Genomic DNA, 23,119 nt, shown 5'->3' with positions numbered 1-23,119 from the left:
TGCCAAAGCAATTTTTATGCAAAATGACTCCTTTATGTTTTCAAGTCCCAAGTGTTTCACAAAGTAACAACGCTTGGCACTTGGGGGCTAATGCATGATATTCAAAGAGTTTTTCAAGATGAGCCGGATCACACTACTTATTTGGACTGATCTAAGACAGTTATGAAGTTAAGTACTGGGTCATTTATGATAAATTGAACCGGACCTTGGGGACTACAGGTGAAGTTTATACTAATCTGATGAACTCAGCAAAAATCTAAAGACAAGGTATCAACCTATATCATAAGTCTACAGATCATTCAGGTTCATCATAATCTGAAGACTTGAGGCTGGCAGAGTATATATAAACCGGAGAACATACATCATATTTCAGTTGCAATTGCAATTGCTTGACCACCCAATTTTCGAGTCACGGCTGGAATGCACATGACTGAGATAGCCGGACAGCACGTCACTAACATTCAGGTGAGCGTAGTGAGAGTATCAAACTGTACTTTCTACCTTTCCAAGGCCTCCTGTTTGGCAGAATGCCTGGCTAGCACAGTTGGATTACCCGGCGCAACAAATCTGCTGCCAGTGATCAGAACGTCATGGTCAGAAGATGCTGGCGGGTTAGCTGACTCGGACGGTCTGACGGGGGATGGATCTACAATGGTTTCGTGAGCTGACGGCTCAGGAGGCTCCAATTGAGCATGTACAGTCGGATCTTCTGGCGCTTCAGATTGAGCGGGAGGAGTTGATGTTTCCAGTTCAGGTGCAGGATTTTTTGGGTCTTCTGTCGGTTTAATCACCTTGGCTTTCTTGGACTTCGCTTGACCACTAAGAAAGATTTTTATGAGACAGTTAGTATAATGATGCAGTTTTAAAGATGTAGAGGAAAGATGATTTTCCTTACCCAGGGGCAGTCTTGAAAGCCGGAAATTGAGTCTGGGATGAGTCGCCAGAAGAGCGAGAAACCTCCTGCAAGGGTAAAATGAAGTTAAAGAATATAAGGAAATAGATTCATGGATAAAAACAAAGGACAAAGGTGAAAGAAACCTCATTCTGGCGTTTTCGAGGAGTTTTTTATAAGTCGGAAGGTGGTTCATCATCATCATTAGTTCGGGCCTGACGACGGCTCTCATGTTGCTTCTTTTTCAAAAGAAAATGAGGGTCCAAATAAGCCAAAGGGTGTGAAAACCTTACTTTCCGGGTTACCAGTCGAAGTTTCTGTCTCGGCAAAGGGGCTGAGTCGGAGGAAATAGTTACCTCTTCTTCCACGGCCTGGCTGGCCCCCGTGTCGTCCTGGCAATAGTCAGTGTCAATAAGATAGTTGAAAAATTGGCCAAGGGAGTCAAGGGCTACCTCCGACTCAGAAACATCATCCAGCTGGAACATGTCAGATGCAGTCTTCTTCTTCTTGGGCTTCCGGGTCGTTCTCCTGGTGGCTATGGTAGCGGCTCTAGCCTTCTTGGCAGCTTCATGATCATACTTCAGATTTGTCCTATAAACAAATAAATAGGTTAAAAGGTCATGCAAGTATTTAAACTACTAAGGAAAACACAAAAAAGAAAGGTCAGGGGTTTTCACCTCTGGTGCGGGGTTAAGTTTGCAGAAGGGGTTTAACCCAACCTTACTGCAGTTCTCGTATTTGTCGTTCACAAGGATGGTTGATATTGCAACAATGTCTTCTTCAGTCAATTGAACAGAGCTATAACATAGAGAGTCATCTGGGCCTCCGCCATACTCATACATTAACTTGGATCAGCGGCTTAGAGGGATGCCCCGCCATGAGATCCAGCAACGGATCAGGTCAACTCCGGTTAAGCCATTTCCCAATAAAGCCTGGATCCTTTTGATAGATGGGATAAGCTTCTTGTGTTCAGCAGTAGTAAGTTTGTCAGAGAGCACAAACTTGGAATCAAGACACTCCGCATGATAACCCAGCAGTGGTTTTCCATCAGCTGGTGAGGTATCTTGGCAGTAGAACCAGGTTTGGTTCCAGTCTTTGGGATGGTTTGGTAAGACCACTAAAGGAAAAACGGCACCTTGTCGGCGTTGAATTGAAATTCTGCCAAGTTCCAAGCTAAGGCCGTTGGTGCACTCATTCTGGCGGTTCAAGTAAAAGTACTCTCTGAAGAGCTCCACAGTCGGTTCTTCTTGAAGATATACCTCACAAAGAACTTGAAAATTGCAGATATTGGATATAGAGTTGGGTCCAATGTCTTGTGGACGAAGCTTGAAAGAATGCAGAACGTCTCAGAAGAACTTTGAGCCAGGTGGTGAGAAGCCGTGGTTCATGTGATCAGTGAAAATGATAACTTCACCGTCTTTGGGCTGAGGCTGTTCTTCGTCCGGGTCAGGAGCACGATAAGACATAATGCTTTTATTTGGCAAAAATCCTATGGTGACAATTTCCTTCAAAGTATCCTCAGTAACTGCGGAAGGGACCCAGTTGCAGACTGTTGGCACTTTGGACGACATGATGAAGAAAGGGCAAGCTGAAAAGAAAGTAATTTGCCGGCTCAATTTATTGATGAAGTTACAGGTCCATGATTATAGTACAGATGAGTAATGGCGGCTTAAATGAGGGCTAATGACATGTAAAGGGAAAATAAGATGGAGTCATAAGCCGCCATGACTAAAAAGTATTAGAAGATTGCTAGAATCAAAATTGGCTAAGTGTTGAGACAAACAGGTTTCCCAAGCTGTGGCTATTATTATGGATCAAAATGGTTCAGAAAAGAAAAATAAGGTTAGACCTAAAAACGAGCACAGAGGAGTTCGTCAGTTCTAAAGAGGCATTTATACAAGAGAAGGGGATCTGCTAGCGTCTAAAATGGATGAGAAATAGCTACCGCATAAGTTCTGCACTACTTTCAGATCAAAGGAGGGTACGGTAAGAGAAGTTGCAACGAATCTGCGACGAACAGCGAAGAACACAAGAAGGAAACCTTCCAAACCCTAATGCAGATCTATGGGGGTGAGAAGGCGAGAGCTTACGGGTGTGGAGTTGCTGCGGAGGATCGCCGCCGTTCTCTGGATAGATTCAGGGTGATGTAGTGGCCGGAGTTGAGGACGATGGTGCGCTGCGGCGGCGGCGGAGCTCGAGCGGCAGAGAAGGTGCGAGAGGAAGAAGAAGAAGAAGAAGAAAGAGGAAGGAATGGCCAAGCCTATTTATAAGGGGATAAGTGAACAGGTAGGCACGAAAATCGAGGAAGGGCAAAGTAATGATTATCCAACTAAATGGACGCCTCGATTCTCAGAAGACATTTAAGGATAAGGATCCATTGAAGGTGACATCATGGCAGATTTTCATATTTTCTGAAGATGACGTCATGGCGGGTTACAAGAGCTTTTACAAATAGAGGAGGATGGATTTCGTTTAAGGTGTTAGAGATTGACAAGAACAAAGTTCAAATCAACCTGGGGCCTAATGTTGGGGATATAACTACCAGGTATGACCCGCCCAGAAGGGGTCGGGTCAATCCTAATGGCGGGGTACTAAAAGTTTAGTGAATATACAAGGCGATGGTTTAGTATAAGACTTGTAGTAGGCCCAAGCCCAGAGGCGGCTTGAGGCCCATGATTGTAAACAACCATGAGTAGAAAGGCTTGTAAAGAAAGGCATGTAAAGGAAGTCACCGAGCCGGACACGTTATATGAGCCGTCCGGGACTCTGTAGGCCGTCAGGCGTCAACCCGTGTATATAAGGGGATGACCCGGTGGCGGCTTAGGGTAAGAAACAAGAGACCGAGAAGACAATCTAGCGTATTTCTCTCCTTGGTCATCGAAACCTAGCAATACCACATCAATTGGACTAGGCTTTACCTTCACCGCAAGGGGCCGAACCAGTATAAACCTTTCGTGTCCTTTGTCCCGATTAACCCCTTTAAGCTTCCTAGTTGTGATGGCTCCACAAATAAGTTCTTTCACTAGGACATCTGCCGTGACAATTCCACGACACCTCCCGAGCCGCCCTAGACTCGGATCGTGCTTCCTTCGCCTCTCGTAAGGCATTGTCGAGATCGGCCGTTTTGGCTTTGTTATCCCTCTCCAGGAACTCGCACTGGACACTGGCTTCCTTTAGCTCACGTGCCATAGTAGACATTCTCTCCTCGCACTAGCGCCGAGCAGCATGTTCGGCTTTTAACTCATCAGCTGCCTTCTGGGCAGCCACATTACTCATCCGGGCTTGCTCCTTGGCTCGGGCAAGTTCAGCCCGAAGGGCCTCCACCGCGGCAGCACTATTTGCAGTTATGCGTGTCTCAGTATATAATACTTAGCTTCGTGCTCATGTTATTATACATACATACACTGACCACCTCAAAACATACCTTGCGCTTCGTTGAGCCGCCTGTTAATAAGAACGACGTCGTCATTCGCCGCATCAAGTTTTTGCTCCAGACCTGCAACCTCTATAGCGTATGCAGTCATCGTGGATGTAACAGCCTGTGTTCCAATTAATCAGATTATTTCCTGGGCATATCTTTTTCGATCCTCTGATTGCCTCCTTTTGGACGCCAACCACGGTCTTAGGGGCTACTATCTATACACAGGTACATTTTGCGTATATAGCACAATCAAAAATATTACATTACGTACCTCAAAACCTCTTAGCAAGCCCTTGAAAGCTTCATTCAATCCACTCTTTGCGGACATAATCCTCTCAACCACCATACCCATCAAGGTACGGTGTTCCTCCGAGACGGACGAATATCGCAACATGTCCATCAGTGTATCCAGTGCCTCCGGATCTCGGGAAGCAGCTGTGGGAGCTGATAACCTACAAGTATAGGGGATCGCAACAGTTTTCGAGGGTAGAGTATTCAACCCAAATTTATTGATTCGACACATGCGGAGCCAAAGAATATTCTCAAGTATTAGCAGCTAAGTTGTCAATTCAACCACACCTGGAAACTTAATATTTGCAGCAAAGTATTTAGTAGCAACGTAATATGATAGTAGTGGTAACGGTGGCAAAAGTAACGGTAGCAGTTTTGGTTTTATAGTGATTGTAACAGTAGCAATGGAAAAGTAAATGAGTGAAGAACAATATATGAAAAGCTCGTAGGCAATGGATCAGTGATGGATAATTATGTCGGATGTGATTCCTCATGCAATAGTTATAACATAGAGTGACACAGAACTAGCTCCAGTTCATCAATGTAATGTAGGCATGTATTCCGAATATAGTCATACGTGCTTATGGAAAAGAACTTGCATGACATCTTTTGTCCTACCCTCCCGTGGCAGCGGGGTCCTATTGGAAACTAAGGGATATTAAGGCCTCCTTTTAATAGAGTGCCGAACCAAAGCACTAACACATAGTGAATACATGAACTCCTCAAACTACGGTCATCACCGGTAAGTATCCCGATTATTGTCACTTCGGGGTTAACGGATCATAACACATAATAGGTGACTATAGACTTGCAAGATAGGATCAATAACTCACATATATTCATGAAAACATAATAGGTTCAGATCTGAAATCATGGCACTCGGGCCCTAGCGACAAGCATTAAGCATAGCAAAGTCAAACCCTAACAAAACTAACTCGATTACATGATAAATCTCATCCAACCCATCACCGTCTAGCAAGCCTACGATGGAATTACTCACGCACGGCGGTGAGCATCATGAAATTGGTGATGGAGGTAGGTTGATGATGATGATGGAGATGGATTCCCCTCTCCGGAGACCCGAACGGACTCCAGATCAGCCCTCCCGAGAGAGTTTAGGGCTTGGCGGCGACTCCGTATCGTAAAATGCGATGAATCCTTCTCTTTGGTTTTTTCTCCCCGAACACAAATATATAGAGTTGGAGTTGACGTTAGAGGAGCACCAGGGGGCCCACGAGGCAGGGGACGCGCCCAGGGGGGTAGGCGCCCCCATCCTCGTGGACAGGGTGTGGGCCCCCTGGCCTTGATTCTTTCGCCAGTATTTTTTATATATTCAAAAAATAATCTCCGTTGATTTTCAGGTCATTCGAAGAACTTCTATTTCTGCACAAAAATGGCAATTCTACTGAAAACAACGTCAGTCTGGGTTAGTTCCATTCAAATCATGCAAGTTAGAGTCCAAAACAAGGGCAAAAGTGTTTGGAAAAGTAGATACATCGGAGACGTATCAGGAGCCCGGACTCCCTTTGAAGGGATGTGTTTGTTCGACCCTAGAGTCGTCTCTGGCTGTAAGATGGATAGTCCGGGGCCCTTATTGTCCATCTCCACACACCCCGGACCCTGGGCGACCGATGTTTGACCTGGGGGCGTTGTCTTCATTATCCTTTGCACCACTTGTTGATCGGGAGAGATCCTCTGGGACGATACCTCGAAGTCGTCCACCCTATTGGGCGAGGAATCCTATGGAGGTGTTTTGCTTTCCATCATCTCTGGAAGAAGATCCCCCAAAGAGGATTGTTGAGGAAGACTGCTACCGGACTTCAAAACATATATTCTAAATATTACCCTTGTCACCGGAAAAGGAACGGGATATGTTTAAAACACCCTTGTTCACTTACGATTCGGCTAAAGGCTCGTCCTTACGGAGGAACTGCGTGGCAATGTCGTCTTCCGAACCCGAACCGCCTGATAGGAGCGTCTTACCCCGCTTAGGAGCCTTTACCTCCCGACCTTCGCGGGCGGCCCTTTTCTTACCATGGGGAGGAAAGATGTCAGCTTCTCCTTCTCTTTTATCTTCGGAAGAGGGAACCTTAACCTCTCTCGACACAGTGTTTGGTGTACCTTCGGGATGGAGGCCACCTTTGGCCTTCCCGCTCTCCTCATTGTCCTCTTTCACCGGCCCCTGGAATGGTGCCGGGACCAGCATCTTTGTTAGCACAGGACTACCTAAGTCTTCGGGGAGAGGGGTCGAACACCTAATTCGCTTCGCCTTCTTCGTCCATCCCTGGAAAAAGATGATTTTCTCGGTATCATATCACGGGATATTTAATTAAGTTGTGTTTGGGAGTCAAGTTCTTACCAAGGTGTCCGAATGGTTGCAGTCAAGGCCGGTGTCCTCGGTAGTGTCCGGCCACTGTTTTCGTGTCCCGGAAAATAACTTCCACATTCCTCTGTGCGTCGTGCCAAAGAAGTGCTGAAGGGTTCGTGGTCCTTTCAGATTAAACTCCCACATACGGAGGGGCTGTCGCTGGCACGGAGGACCCGGCGGACTAACATTACTTGAATCACGTCGATGAGACCGGTGTCCCTCTCAAGGAGACTCCGGATGCGGCTTTGTAGAGTCTACACTTCGTCGATTGATCCCCAGTCCAGCCCCTTGTTGATCCATGATGCAAGCTGAATTGGAGGGCCGGATCGGAACGCAGGAGTAGCTTCCCACTTGGTACCATGGGGTTCAGTGATGTAAAGCCACTCCCGCTGCCATAAGTTGGAAGATTCTGTGAAGGATCCCTTTAGCCAAACAGTGTTGGTGAGCTTGCTCACTGTGGCGCCACCACACTCCGCTTGCTTCCCCTCGATCACCTTCGGCTTCATATTAAAGGTCTTGAGCCATAAGCCAAAGTGTGGGGGAATACGGAGAAAGGCCTCGCACATAACGATGAACGCCAAGGTGAGAAGAAAAGAGTCCGGGGCTAGATCATGGAAATCTAGCCCGTAATAGAACATGAGCCCTCGAATAAAGGGGTGAAGAGCGAACCCTAGGCCTCGAAGAAAGTGGGAGATGAATACAACCCTCTCGCCGGATCTGGGAGTAGGAGTAACCTGCCCTTGAGCAGGAAACCTGTGGTGGATTTCCGCGGTCATGTACCTTGCCGCCCGGAGCTTCGCAATGTCCTCCTCTGTGATAGAGGAAGCCACCCACCGGCCTTGAAGGCTAGGTCCGGACATGACTGGGAAGCTCGAAGCAATTAGATTGAACCTTGGGTGCTGGAACTTGAGGTTGGAGAGGTTGAGGAAAGGGTTTGCGTAAAGGAGAAAGCCGGGTCGTGGCCCCTTTATAAAGACGATGAATATCGAATGTCTCCTCCTAGGCCTTAAAATCTGCCTATTCCTAAGGAATCATGCTAGCAGAACCGTTGGGATACCCACGCCCGTATTGATGAGAATCCTGCGATAAGGGGACACGATCTCTGCTTCAACAAGAGGTGCCAATAAAACCGCCTCTCGAAACATGGAGCGACAGGCTAAAAATGGTTTGAAATAATAACCGGGCAGGGACGTGATGTCACGTTACAAAAAGGTTGTCAGCGGATTGGACTCGTGAAATATTATATTCTCTGTGGTGGTGTGTGGTACTTGTTTTGCAGATCTGGACATGTTCTTTGTGTTCGAAGGCTATTTTGGAGTATTCGGAGGACGAATCCGCCTTGCAATGTCGAAGACAATCTGCACGCCGGACACCTCGTCATTGAAGCCTGGTTTAGGGGCTACTGAGGGAGTTCTGGAATAAGGGGTCCTCGGGCGTCCGGCCTGTTGGACATGGGCTGGACTAATGGGCCTACGAAGATACAAGACCGAAGACTCTCACCCGTGTCCGGATGGGACTCTCCTTGGCATGGATGGCAAGCTTGGCGTTCGGATATGAAGATTCCTTTCTCTGTAACCGACCATGTATAACCCTAGTCCCCTCCGATGTCTATATAAACCAGATGGTTTAGTCCATAGGGATAATCATAATCACATAGGCTAGACTTTTAGGGTTTTAGCCATTACGATCTCGAGGCAGATCAACTCTTGTAACACTCATATTCATCAAGATCAATCAAGCAGGAAGTAGGGTATTACCTCCATAGAGAGGGCCCGAACCTGAGTAAACATCGTGTCCCCTGTCTCATGTTACCATCAACCTTATACGCATAGTTCAGGACCCCCTACCCGAGATCCGCCGGTTTTGACACCGACACCGCCCCCTTCCCTTGTCCAATTTGGACTACTAAGGGGGGCGTGCGATCTGCTCTGGCTGCCCTCCTCTCTCTCCAATAAGGCCCATGGTGGCTCATTAGTTCCCCCAGGGGTTCCGATAACCCCCCGGCACTCCGATAGTCATTCGATACCCCTCGGAACTCCTCCGGTGTCCGAATAACATCGTCCAATATATCATTCTTTATGTCTCGGCCATTTTGAGACTCCTCGTCATGTCCGTTATCTCATCCGGGACTCCAAACAAACTTCGGTACATCAAATCACATAACTCATAATACAAATCGTTATCGAACGTTAAGCGTGCGGACCCTATGGGTTCGAGAACTATGTAGACATGACCGAGACACCTCTCCAGTTAATAACCAATAGCAGAACCTGGATGCTCATATTGGCTCCCACATATTCTACGAAGATCTTTATCGGTCAAACCGCATAACAACATACGTTGTTCCCTTTGTCATCGGTATGTTACTTGCCCGAGATTCGATCGTCGGTATCATCATACCTAGTTCAATCTCGTTACCGACAAGTCTTTTTACTCGTTCCGTGATGCATTATCCCATAACTAACTCATTAGTCACATTGCTTGCAAGGCTTATAGTGATGTGCATTACCGAGAGGGCCCAGAGATACCTCTCCGAAACACGGAGTGACAAATCCTAATCTCGATCTATGCCAACTCAACAAACACCATCAGAGACACCTGTAGAGCATCTTTATAATCACCCAGTTACGATGTGACGTTTGATAGCACACTAAGTGTTCCCCCGGTATTCGGGAGTTGCATAATCTCATAGCCATAGGAACGTGTGTAAGTCATGAAGAAAGCAATAAAAATGAACTAAACGATCATAGTGCTAAGCTAATGGATGGGTCTTGTCCATCACATCATTCTCTAATGATGTGATCCCGTTCATCAAATGACAACACATGTCTATGACTAGGAAACTTAACCATCTTTGATTAACGAGCTAGTCAAGTAGAGGCATACTAGGGACACTCTGTTTGTCTATGTATTCACACATGTACTAAGTTTCCGGTTAATACAATTCTAGCATGAATAATAAACATTTATCATGATATAAGGAAATATAAATAACAACTTTATTATTGCCTTTAGGGCATATTTCTTCAGGAGGGAGCCCATACATAGCTTGGATGGGTGACATTTTGTGGGTAGTATGTGTTGGGACACGCGGTACGCTACGCTAGCGCCAAATAAAATTTTCTACCACGCACCCAAGATCATGCTGTTGGAAATAGATCACAGGATCGGGTTTACCACTAGACGCGTAGTCACCGCAGCGGAAGTAGAGTTGGTGATGCGTGTAGCCGATCTCCCGCGAATAGCGAAGACCCGTGAACGGTGATCTCCCACGAACAGCACCTCGTGGATCCCTCGAACGGTTCGTCCAAGCACCGCAGATGCGATGCCTCCAGGTATCCACACGTATGGGGAGCAGCGTCGAGCAGCGGACTGCTAGGTCCGGTCGCGCGGCATGTGTGTGGGGAGTGGCGGTGGCTAACCCGGGTTCCCTATAGATCAAACCTAAGTGGTGTGCCCACTCCCCTTTATATAGACCTCCGAGATGGGCTCAACACTTGAGCCCACTAGGAGTCCACATCCATTTTCCACTCAGATCCAATCTGAATGGCCTGCAACCCCTTAAGTGTGCGACCCTATAGGTTCACGTACACATGGACACGACCAGAGTCGATAGTTGGTAGTGGCTCCTAGCAAAACGTGCCAACTCCCATGTGGGCGTAAAGTCGTTTGACGAACCTCAACAATGTGGCATATGCAACATTCCTTTTGCCTCACGATATTTGTTGTCGAGCTCAAGGCGAGTACTTGTCACCCTTGTGATAGCTCGGCCTCTCTTCTCGAAACCACGATACAGATTCCCGAACTGGGTTAAGACTTAACCCAAGTCGCATGGCCATGTTTTCCGAATCTGATCACTCGAGAGGGCCCAGAGAATATCTCTCCAAATAGGAGGGGCAAATCTCATCTTGGTCAACCATGTCTCGCGGCATGTCTCACGACTCACATGAAAGCTACCTTTATAACTACCCAGTTACGGAGTAGCGTTTGATAGACCCTAAGTGAGTCGATCCTCATCCCGAGAACATGCGAGGACCTCAGGTCTAGGACATGGCATAGACATTGCACTTGAGACTAACATATGACTATATCTCGCTGCGTCTCAAAGTGGGTCTGTCCGGCTCGGTGATCTCCATCCCCGAGCCCATACTATCGGTTTAGCATCTTCATGCACATGACTTGTGAAACATAGTCATCAACCGAGTCGTATACTAGTCAAGGATATGTGTCCGCGCAACCTTATCAACTAGGGACCATTAGAAAAATCATCATACAATACATAGTTCCACAAACAAGTCACATACTTATTGATACATGTCATCGATGATGTTCAAGGACAATACAAAGGACTCATGAATACATATGGAAATGTCATCATCACATGATTGCCTCTAGGGCATATCTCCAACAGTCTCCCACTTGTAGTAGAGTCAATCATTTAGGCATCGTATGCCCATGGAGCTCATGTGCGCCTCATGCTTCGGCCGTGGGAGAGGCTTCGTCAATGGATCGGCAACATTTGCATCTGTGTGTACCTTGCATATGTTTACATCACCTCTTTCAACAATATCGCGAATAAGGTTAAAACGCCTGAGTATGTGCTGGGTTTTATGATGGTTTGGTGGTTCCTTGACTTGCGCAATGGCACCACTATTATCACAATAGAGGTCCAATGGCTTAGGCGCACCCTCAACCACACCAAGATCAGAAATGAAATTCTTCACCCAAACACCCTCTTTTGCAGCTTCAGCAGCCGCAAATGTACTCAGCCTCTGTTGTAGGATCAGCTACCGTATCTTGCTTGGAGCTCCTCTAGCTCACTGCTCCTCTGTTCAGAATGAACACAAACCCACATTGTGATTGACTATCATCCCTATCTGTTTGGAAACTAGCATCGGTGTAACTCTTTACAACGAGCTCATCCTCACCTCCATAAACCAGGAACATATCCTTAGTACTTCTCAAGTACTTAAGGATATTCTTAACCGATGTCCAGTGACTCTCACCTGGATCAGCCTGGTATCTGCCCACCACGCTAAGAGCAAAACTGACATTGAGACGAGTACATACCATAGCATACATGATGGACCCAACAGCCGAAGCATACGAAATCCCATCCATGCGTCTTTGCTCATCAGGAGTCGTAGGACTCTGAGTCTTGCTAAGACTAATGCCATGTGACATGGGCAAGAAACCTTTCTTGGCATCTTGCATGTTGAACCGCTTCAACACCTTGTCAATATACGCACTCTGGCTTAATCCAATAAGACTTCTCGATCTATCTCTATAGATCTTGATTCCCAAAATGTAAGCTGCTTCTCCCAAGTCCTTCATAGAAAAACTATTTTTCAATGAGTCCTTGACAGATTCAAGCATTTGAACATCATTTCCAATCAATAATATGTCATCCACATATAAGATCAGAAATGCAACTGAGCTCCCACTGACCTTCTTGAATACACAATGATCACAGTCATTCTTGATGAAGCCAAACTCTTTGACGGCTTCATTAAAATGAATGTTCCAATTCCGAAATGCTTGCCTTAATCCATAAATGGATCTCTGAAGCTTGCATACCATGCTAGACTTCTTTGGATCGACAAAAACCCCGGGCTGTGTCATATACACATCCTCGGTTAAATTTCCATTAAGGAAAGCCGTTTTGACATCCATCTGCCATATTTCATAGTCGAAATATGCCGCTATAGCAAGAATGATCCGAATTGATTTAGGCATCGCTACCGGTGAGTAAGTCTCATCGTAGTCAACTCCTTGAACTTGTCGATAACCTTTAGCAACAAGTCGAGCCTTATGGACTGTGACATTTCCGTCCATATCAGTTTTCTTCTTAAAGATCCACTTGCACTCAATGGCTTGTACGCCACTTGGCAGATCAACCAAGTTCCAAACTTGATTGTCATCCATGGACTTTAATTCGGATCTCATGGCCTCAAGCCATAACTCGGAATCAGGGCTCTCCATTGCTTCCGCATACGTAGTCGGCTCGTTATTCTCCAAGAACAACACATTGCAGTCATGCAAATTGCGTAACCTTTCCGACCTCTGTGGAACCGGCGTCGACTCCACCACGGGTTCCCTGACTAATTCCTTTGTGACAGAATCACCTACCGGAACGTCCCTGTGTGGTTCTCGAATTTCTTTGAGTCGGACCGTCCTCCCACTAGCCTTCCAATTAAGAAACTCTTTCTCAAGGAAAACTCCATGTCGAGTGACAAACACTTTGCCCTCCTCACGGTTGTAGAAGTAATACCCCAAGGTTTCCCTTGGATATCCCATGAATATGCACTTGTCCGATTTGGGTGTGAGCTTGTCCGACTGGAGTCGTTTGACATATGCTTCACATCCCCAAATTTTTAGAAAAGACAAACTGTGACTCTTCGCAGTCCATATCTCATATGGTGTCTTATCTACGGACTTAGATGGTACCTTGTTTAGTGTGAAAGCTGCGGTTTCTAGAGCGTATCCCCAAAATGACAAGGGTAAATCCGACTGACTCATCATTGATCGGACCATCTCCAACAGAGTCTGATTCCTCTGTTCTGACACGCCATTTCTCTGTGGCGTACCCGGGGGAGTCAGCTGTGGAACTATTCCATGACTCTTAAGATGATCATCAAACTCCTGGCTCATATACTCACCGCCATGATCAGATCGTAGAAGTTTGATTTTCTTGCCGACTTGATTTTCCACTTCGTTCTGAAACTCCTCATCAAGTAGACATATCCATATCTACTCAAGTCGTCAGTAAAAGTCACGAAGTATTGGAAACCACCTCTGGCTGTCGTGCTCATTGGTCCACATACATCACTATGTATAAGTTCCAACAGCTCGGACGCCCTCTCACAACTCTTTGCAAAAGGAGTCTTAGTCATCTTGCCGAGTAGGCAAGACTCACATGTCTCAAATGATTCAAAATCAAACGAAGTTAGGATTCCATCATCATGGAGCTTCTTCATGCGCTTTTGACTAATGTGTCCTAGTCGACAATGCCAAATGTAAGTCGGATTTATCTCATTAGGCTTATGCCTCTTGACAGCTATGTTATAGACTGATTCACCTTCAAGATCTAGGATAAATAACCCATTCACAACGGGTGCAAAGCCATGAAACATATTATTCAAGTAAATTGAACAACCATTGTTCTTAATACTGAATTCATAACCTTGTCTCATCAAACATGAGGCAGAAATAATGTTTCGACTCAAAGCAGGAACATAATAACAATTATCAAGTTCCATTACAAATCCTGAAGGTAAATTAAGTTGCATAGTGTCGACGGCCAATGCAGCAACTCTTGCTTTATTCCCGACGCGAATGTCAACTTCTCCTCTTGCGACATTCCTAGTTCTGCTTAGCCCCTGCATCGAGTCGCATATGTGAACAACCGATCCGGTATCATATACCCAAGAGCTACTAGAAACATCAGCAAGATAAATGTCTATAACATATACAACAAGTGTACCTGAAGAAGAAGTCATACTTCCAGTCTTTTTGCCCTTCTCGGCAATCCACTTGCTGCGGTTCCTTTTCCAGTGTCCGGGTTCCTTGCAATGAAAGCAAATACTCCCCGAAGCCGTCCCTGACTTAGGCGCAGCGGCTGCAGTTGGAGTTGCCTCCTTCTCTTTGCCCTTTGCCTTAGCCTTTTTCTTGGACCAGCTCTTCTTGAACTTAGCCGAGTTCTGCACCATCAACACTTGACGATGCGTACCTTTCTTGATATCCTACTCTGCCACTTTGAGCATCCCATGCAATTCAGTGAGCTTCTTTTCCATCCCATGCATATGTGAGTTCGAGATGAACGGCCCATGGCTATCCGGAAGAGAACACAGAATTGTATCTGTGGACAACTCATCCCCAAGTGGGAAGCCCAGCCTATCCAGAGCTTGCATGTACCCGATCATCTTGATCACATGCGGGCTCAGTGGATCACCCTTTCAGCTTACAATCCATCAAGGATCGCCAGACGTTGAACCTCTCGGTCCTAGCCTGCATTTGAAACATGCTCTTAGGGTTCTCGATCATATCGAAAGCCTCAATATTTTTGAACTGTTGTTGTAGCTCAGGCTCCATAGAAGCTAGCATGAGACGGCTGATCTCTTTTGATTCATCAACGAGTTTCTGGTAGGCATTTCTGGTTGTGGCATTAGCATTATCGGCAGGTTCCTCTGGAAGCGGATTCTCTAGAACTTGTTCCTTTTTCTCATGCCTAAGAACAATTCTCAGGTTTCTATACCAGGTGGTAAAGTTTGTTCCATTCAATTTATCTTTTTCCAGGATTGATTTCAACACAAAAGGGGTAACTTGAGCAGGTGGTGCCATTGATCTACAACAGAAATATGCAAAACACTAAGACATGTATTCATGAAGAGTAATTCATAATAAATATTTTAATAAGATCATTACTCCCACTAAAATCAACATCCCTCGGTTGATACTTAGTGATTCAAGATCCAAGATCAACATGTCAACTAGTGAGCTTTTGCATCACCGCTAGAGGACAAGATCACTCGATAAGCAACTCTTGCTAATCGTATCTCCATACGACTCTTGTTGTTGGGGACATCTAATGCCTCGCCAACTCCTATGCCTCGTAGCCCAAAACTATTTTGATAGCCACAACAAGTCAACCAATGCTTCACATGTAAGTGTCCAACACAAACCCATCACTTCAAGGAGATCTAGTGGCACCCTAATGTAACGCCCTCGATGCGGCTATATCTCCCACGTGTCGAAGCACGACTTAGAGGCATAACTGCATTGAAAGCAATGTCGCAAGTGAGGTAATCTTCACACAACCCATGTAGTACATAAGGGAAAGAGAAACATAGTTGGCTTACAATCGCCACTTCACACAATACATGAATATAACATTACATCATCCAGATACACACAAGGCCCGACTACGGAACCCAAAATAAAAGAAGACTACCCACAAATGCTACACAGATCCCCGATCGTCCCAACTGGGCTCCACTACTGATCAACTGGAAACGGAACAACATAACGAATGTGATCTTCATCGAGCTCCTCCTTGAGCTCAGTTGCGTCACCTGCACGGTAACATCGGCACCCGCAAACTGGTTTTGGAAGTATTTGTGAGTCATGGGGACTCAGCAATCTCACACCCTCGCGATCAAGACTATTTAAGCTTATAGGGAAGGTAAAGGTATGATGTGGAGCTGCAGCAAGCGACTAGCATATATGGTGGCTAACATATTCGCAAAAGAGAGCGAGAAGAGAAGGCAAAAGCACGGTCGAACAACTATGATCAAGAAGTGATCCTAGAACAACCTACGTCAAGCATTACTCCAACACCGTGTTCACTTCCCGGACTCCGCCGAGAAGAGACCATCACGGTTACACACGCGGTTGGTGTATTTTAATTAAGATCAACTTTAGGTTTTCTACAATCGGACATTAACAAATTCCCATCTGCCCATAACCGCGGGCACGACTTTCGAAAGTTCAAATCCCTGCAGGGGTGTCCCAACTTAGCCCATCACAAGCTCTCACGGTCAACGAAGGATATTCCTTCTCCCAAGACAATCCGATCAGACTCGGCATCCCGGTTACAAGACATCCTCGACAATGGTAAAACAAGTCCAGCAAGACCGCCCAATGCGCCGACATCCCGATAGGAGCTGCACATATCTCGTTCTCAGGGCACACCGGATAAGCTAAGCGTATGGGAGCCAACGTAACCCAAGTTGCCAAGGGACGGCCCCGCACGATGCTCTAGTTTGGACCAACACTTAGACAAGCACTGGCCCGGGGGTTTAAATAAAGATGACCCTTGGGCTGGCCTAACCCAAGGGAAAAAGAGGCTAGGTGGCGAATGGTAAAACCAAGGTTGGGCCTTATTGGAGGAGTTTTATTCAAAGCGAACTGTCAAGGGGTTCCCATTATAACCCAACCGTGTAAGGAACGCAAAATCCGGGAACATAACACCGATATGACGGAAACTAGGGCGGCAAGAGTGGAACAAAACACCGGGCATAAGTCCGAGCCTTCCACCCTTTACCAAGTATATAGATGCGTTAATTAAATAAGAGATATTGTGATATCCCAACAAAATATCCATGTTCCAAACATGGAACAAGCTCCAATCTTCACCTGCAACTAACAACGCTATAAGAGGGGCTGAGCAAAGCGGTAACATAGCCAAACAACGGTTTGCTAGGACAAGGTGGTTAGAGGCTTGGCTTAACAATATGGGAGGCATGATAAGCAAGTGGTAGGTATCGCAGCATAGGCATAGCAAAAGAGCGAGCATCTAGCAAGCAAATATAGAAGTGATTTCAAGGGTATGGTCATCTTGCCTGAGATCCCGCAAGGAAGAAGAACGAGTCCATGAAGAAGACAAACGGACGTAGTCGAACGGATCCTCACAACTCCGGAACGAAACCGAAGCTAACGCGAGAAGCAACCCAGAAAGAAGCAAACAACATAGTAAACGACCATCACATAACATGGCATGATGCGCAAACAAGTATGATGCATGTCTGGTTTAAATATGCATGGCATGGCAAAGGGCACAAACAAAACTACAAGTTAAGTGGAGCTCAATATGCAACGAGTTGCGTATTGACGGAACACCACATCAATTATTTAGTTCTCTCTCAGTTAGGTACTCAACAATATTAAATGTTGGTTAACATGTCAAGAGGTGAAACATAAAGGAATTATCTATCTAAACAATTTAAATGGGGCCGGATATAGCAAACAACAAACCCGGTAAATCCCCATATGCATTAGTAATTTAAGCAAACAACACTTTTAACCATTTTAAATGTTGTTATCATGATGCGAATGGCATATGCAAGTTTTATGCAATTTTTGGAAAGGTTCACATGAACATACTATGAAGTATTTGTCATCGTGGCGGAAAGAAAGGGTGCCACGACGAATCCAAAAATGATGCCGCGGCACCATATCGGTTCCGGTAGCTCACGGGGATACCGGTGCAAAAGGAAAAGTGACGGGAGCGTGTCATGCAAGGATGGTGGGGTGCTCCCGGATACCGGGTCCCCACGGGTTAGCGGCAAAAGAGGAGGACCGAGCAAGTGACAACTCGGACATGATGCAGACAACGGGTGCATCTCATACAACACATGCAAACGTTCTCGGACGGTCGTCTCGGGGTTATACCTTCGAAGTGTGCAAACGGGACGGTTCTCGTTCGTAGAGGGAAGTAGGCGTTCTCGCGACGGCGGTAGTGGAAGTAGTCGATCTCGCATGCTCTAGGGTCGAAGGTAGAGGTTCACGTTTCGTAGTCGTTCGGGGTCGCCGATAGTTGTACCCATTCGTGGTTGGACTTGACGGATCCAATACCTCCGGACGTAGTGGTACATGTTCGTTTTTTTCTGAGAGGTACTTGGCGTACAACGGTCGCCGTGGTACTCGTCGGTCCACGAAGTCGTTCTCGTCGGTCTTTGCGAATCGTTCGGTACTCGTTCGGGCATCCGTGTGGTCTTGCCGATGGGGTACTTGGCGCTCGCGGTCCAACTCCGAGGTCTTAGCCGTGTAGTCGAACTTGACGAAAACGGGTCTCGCTGGGGACTTGGCACATCCATCAGGAACTTGTGGTACTTGGCGAGTTCCACGCTCGGTGACCGTTGGACTTGGCGTCCACTGTAACAGGGCGTGATGCAGGGACTTGGCGCGATGCAGGAGCAACGGCCGTGGAACTTGCAGCAGCAGCGGTAGCGGCGGGGACTTGGCACGTTGGTCTCGCGAGGCATGGGGAGGCTCGAGGCGACAACGTCAAGGAGGAAGACCGGCGATGCAGCTGCGGGCACCGAGAGGCGTGGCTCCGACGGGCAAGGCCGGAGACGAGGTGCAGAAGGGCGGAGAGGGACTCGGCGATGGGGACGGCTTGAAACTGCTGCTGGTGGTGCTCGTGGCCATGGGACGCGAAATCCGAGGTCGAAGGCGAGGCGGGGGGGAGGAGCTTGGCGGCGCGGCGGCTGGACGAAGCAGGGAGGCGCACGAGGAGACTCCGGCGCAGCAGGGTAGCGGGTGCCAACGGCAGCGGCGGCTCGCCGGCCGACGGGGCGCCATGGTTTCCTGAAGAGGCCGCGACAGGGGGGTCGGGCGAGGCCTGGGCGGCGCTCGTGAGAACTGGACGAGGGGAGAGAGGAAGTTGGGATCGGGCACGGGAGGATGAGAGGGAGAGGAGTGGGATCGAGGGAGATGAGATCGAGCGCGCTCTCCCTGGCGGCGCTGGGTGGAAGGGGTACGAGAGGGAGAGGTGCACGAGGATCGAAGGAGATGGCCTAGGGTTACAGGGGGAGATGGCTGGGCCTTAGGGAGGCCGGCCCAGGGAGAGGGAAGGCTGCGCCTAGGGAGGTTTGGGCCTGCTGGGCTCACTCTCTCTCTCTCTTAATCTCTATTTTCAGCAAAAGAGATAGGCCAAGAATAATTAAGAGAAGAGGCCATGGAGAAGAACAAAATTATGGAACACTTTTGTATGGCTTTATGGAATATTTCCACCTCAACAAAAATAGTACCGACAAGTTAGGAGAATTTAAATTCAAACTTATTTGACTTGAGCCAAAAGAGTTTGAATGGAGGCTAGGCTAAAGGGGTGTACAAAAATGTTGAGGGTTTTTGGAGGACCCTCGATAAATGGAGAAAGAGCCACTGCCATGGTTCGGAGGTGAAACTTGAAGCAAAAGAACCCAAGGGATTTATATTGTGAGTGTTTTGTGGTCGATTCCTAAAGAATGGAATATTTATTTTACCTCCCTATACATATTGGGAGATATGTTATAAAGAGAATTTCACCATGTGAATATCCCTCGATTTAAATGGACCGAAGATCCATCCGATTTTATTTGGTTGAGTTTTAAAACATGTTGCAAGATGACATGATGCAATGCACATGATGCAAAAAATGAAAGCAACGAACCAAACAAATCACACGACGAAACTCGGAAACCCTGGAAGGCATCTGAAGCTCCGGTCTTGGGGCGTCACACCTAATTTCATAGGCCCGCCACTAAATATACTTGACATGTGAAGGTGCAGCAATTGGAGAGGCATTTGTACTTGACATTCTTTGAGGGATCACCCTACTTAAAACATCTACCATGCAAAAAGAAGGGTGCATAAAAGGGATAAACTTTCACAGGTAGTTTATGTATGTGTGATATGGTATAGCCCCCTTTCACGGCGCGTGGTGATCTCCATCTCCACGTGCGCGGTCTGCCCATGGATGGTTGTCCTCGTGGTGATCTCCATCTCCACGCCATGGTGTCAACCGCCAAGTGTTACATAAGGTACTATGCTACGAAAAACTAATAGCTACTGAAAGTAAATTACATTACATGGCTTCTCATGTTGACATGCAGGTCATTAATACAATAATGGGACAACCATATGGCTCCTAACGGTTGCCGCATTCATGACATACAGGTCATGAAACAATAATATACAAGCAACATACATGGGCTATACCAAATCACAATCATTCCCTGCAAAAACGAGTCAGACGTTCTACCGACTTGAGCAGGTGGGTCTGCTAATCTAACTTTTCGTTAGCTTCAGTTTGACAGGTCGTGGAGCAAAATCGGAGTTCGTATGCAAAAGTTACAGCCGTTTTACTGAAACTGCTCCAACAGATTTCAGCACTGCGGAAATCACATTTCCAAGGTGTTGATCTATGTTCCGATTCGATCAATCTCATTGATCTTCGCGTGCTGCATTCGGATTTACATTCCACTGTCTACCCCGATGGTGGAAACCGACCGGTAGGGGTAAGTCATGTCACGACCTCTGCGTCACGATCACGGAAATAAGATCACGAAACCAACCTTCAACACTGACATGCGCGACCGATCTCATCGACTCGCACCTGAACTGATTTACATATCTCATATGCATATCATCGAATCTATCACCACACAACCTGGCTCTAATACCACTGTTGGGACACGCGGTACGCTATGCTAGCGCCAAATAAAATTTTCTACCACGCACCCAAGATCATGCTGCTGGAAATAGATCACGGGATCGGGTTTACCACTAGACGCGCAGTCACCATAGCGGAAGTAGAGTTGATGATGCGTGTAGCCGATCTCCCGCGAACAGCGAAGACCCGTGAACGGTGATCTCCCGCGAACGGCACCTCGCGGTTCCCTCGAACGGTTCGTCCAAGCACCGCAGATGCGATGCCTCCAAGGTATCCACACGTACGGGCAGCAGCGTCGAGCGACAGACTGCTAGGTCCGGTTGCGCGGCATGGGTGTGGGGAGTGGCGGTGGCTAACCCGGGTTCCCTATAGATCAACCCTAAGTGGTGTGCCCACTCCCTTTATATAGACCTCCGAGATGGGCTCAACACTTGAGCCCACTAGGAGTCCACATCCATTTTCCACTCGGATCCAATCTGAATGGGCTGCAACCCCTTAAGTGTGCGACCCTATAGGTTCACGTACACATGGACACGACCAGAGTCGATAGTTGGTAGTGGCTCCTAGCAGAACGTGCCAACTCCCATGTGGGCGTAAAGTCGTTTGACGAACCTCAACAATGTGGCATATGCAACATTCCTTTTGCCTCACGATATTTGTTATCGAGCTCAAGGCGAGTACTTGTCACCCTTGTGATAGCTTGACCTCTCTTCTCGAAACCACGATACAGATTCCCAAACTGGGTTAAGACTTAACCCAAGTCGCATGGTCATGCTTTCTGAATCTGATCACTCGAGAGGGCCCAGAGAATATCTCTCCAAATAGGAGGGGCAAATCCCATCTTGGTCAACCATGTCTCGCGGCATGTCTCACGACTCACATGAAAGCTACCTTTATAACTACCCAGTTACGGAGTAGCGTTTGATAGACCCTAAGTGAGTCGATCCTCATCCCGAGAACATGCGAGGACCTCAGGTCTAGGACATGGCATAGACATTGCACTTGAGACTAACATATGACTATATCTCGCTGCGTCTCAAAGTGGGTCTGTCCGGCTCGGTGATCTCCATCCCTGAGCCCATACTATCGGTTTAGCATCTCCATGCACATGACTTGTGAAACATAGTCATCAACCGAGTCGTATACTAGTCAAGGATATGTGTCCGCACAGCCTTATCAACTAGGGACCATTAGAACAATCATCATACAATACATAGTTCCATAAACAAGTCACATACTTATTGATACATATCATTGATGATGTTCGAGGACCATTGTTGAGGAAATCGTTAACTGGTAGCTGCTCGGTTGGCTAGCGAGTAGGGGATTAATCGGCTAATCGGCAAGTTAATCGGCCATTTAATCAATTAATCGGACGATTTTTCGGTTTATCGGCTACTCGGTGACCCTATGAGTAGGGATTAATCGGCAAGTTAACTGGTTAATCGGATGAATTCTTGAACAGGGTCGAGGACAATACAAAGGAGTCATGAATACATATGGAAATGTCATCATCACATGATGCCTCTAGGGCATATCTCCAACAGTATGGTAGGTTGTGTCGTACCAATACTCTGCTGGAGATAGCCAAGAGACCCATTTCTTTGGTTCTTCTGTTGTAGTGCATTTTAAATAAGTTTCTAGGCACTGGTTCAATCTTTTCTGTCCGCCCGACTGTTTGTGGATGGTAAGAAGAGTTATACCTCGATTCCACTTTCCATAACTTGTTGTGGAAATTTTGTCCCTATCAGACATGGTCTGTCTTGGAGAACCATGCAGTTTAATAATGTTGTCAGTAAAAGCTTGATATGCCAACCGAACTGAATAAGGATGAAGTAAAGGTATATAATGGGCATATTTACGAGACTTGTCCACTACTACCAGTATGACATCCATTCCGTGGGATTTGGGCGACCCTTCAATGAAATCCATGGATACATGAGCCCATACCGTATCTGGCACATGGGGAGGCTTCAAGAGGCTAGTGGATAGGCATTGCTCATGCTTGTACCTTTGACAAAAGGAGCATTGAGCTACAAATGTCTCGGTGTCTTGCTTTAATCCTGACCAATAAAAATGCCCTTTATCCTTTGGTAATTGGCTCTTATGCCAGAATGTCCACCTACAAGTGAAGAGTGTAGTGCAACGAGCAGCTTTGTTTCCGAGTCGTTCATTTTTGCCCACAACTAGTTTTTCCCTCTGTGTCTGATAATT

Source organism: Triticum urartu, chromosome 1 (genome assembly GCF_003073215.2).
Source record: "Triticum urartu cultivar G1812 chromosome 1, Tu2.1, whole genome shotgun sequence".
NCBI lineage: Eukaryota > Viridiplantae > Streptophyta > Magnoliopsida > Poales > Poaceae > Triticum > Triticum urartu.
This window is presented reverse-complemented; position numbering follows the sequence as displayed.